Source organism: Terrapene carolina, unplaced genomic scaffold (genome assembly GCF_002925995.2).
Source record: "Terrapene carolina triunguis isolate 2854851 unplaced genomic scaffold, T_m_triunguis-2.0 Scaffold96, whole genome shotgun sequence".
NCBI lineage: Eukaryota > Metazoa > Chordata > Testudines > Emydidae > Terrapene > Terrapene triunguis.
The window spans coordinates 30,988,524-30,989,547 of record NW_020664447.1 but is presented as its reverse complement, the minus strand read 5'-3'; positions in this window follow the sequence as shown (position 1 = coordinate 30,989,547).

Below are 1,024 nucleotides of genomic sequence, written 5' to 3'. Positions count from 1 at the left end.
AGCACCCACCGGCGCCAGGGAAAGTCGGCGCCTAGCCCTATGGTTCCAGACAGGTATGATCATTTTTCCATAGTGGCGATAGTGCAACATCGACAATTTCAGTGTCTTTTCTGAGTTTGTACTGTGCACGGTAGTGTTGCCTCAAGAGCTCTTTATTTGATATTTTATTTTACTACCCCCAAACACAATGCCAAAATGAAAGTGTAAATTCTCTGCAGAACTTAAGACGAAATTCCCGTGTTTTCGAAGTGGTAGGGAAGAATGGGAAGCTGTAGACCTGGTACTTACATCTCTGTGAAAAATAAAGGTGCTAATGATTTACAAACTCATGTGGACTCAGTCAAGCACAAAAAAGCAGTTCGAGGAGAGAGCTCATCAACAAAATTGACAGATTATTTTGTAAAACCAGGCAGCAAATCAGAGGGCGCTGTTACTGCAGCAGAGGGTGCTTTTGCATTTCACACTGTTAAGCATCATAATAGCTTTAAGTCAATAGATTGCACATCTGTCTCGTTGAAGACATTCCCTGATTCTGAAGTAGCATGGAAATTTTCAAGTGCTAGAACCAAGACAGAAGCAATTGTTATCTCTGTGCTTGCACCACATTCTGTTGATGCTGTTCTGAAAACGTTTGAAGAAAATGACATAGCTTACTGTGGAGTTGCTACAGATAGAAGCAATCATGGTTCAGTGAAAATATTGCCATTAATTATTCAGTATTTCGACTGGAAGAATGGTGGTTTGCAGTCAAAATTGATTGAGGTCGAGAACACACCTAATGAGACTGCCAACACGATTGTTCATTACGTAAAAGAAACGCTTGAAAAAAATGGTCTGTTCGAGAAGTGTATTGCATTTACACGTGACAACTGCAATACAATGTTTGGAGGACTCCGGCGTGTTTAAGATGGAAAGAATGTGTTTGCAGTCTTAAAGAAGTTGTTGCAGAAGAGAACATTAATTGGTGTGGGTTGCCCAGCACACATTTTGAACAACTGTGTTCACCATGCAACAGAAAGAATGA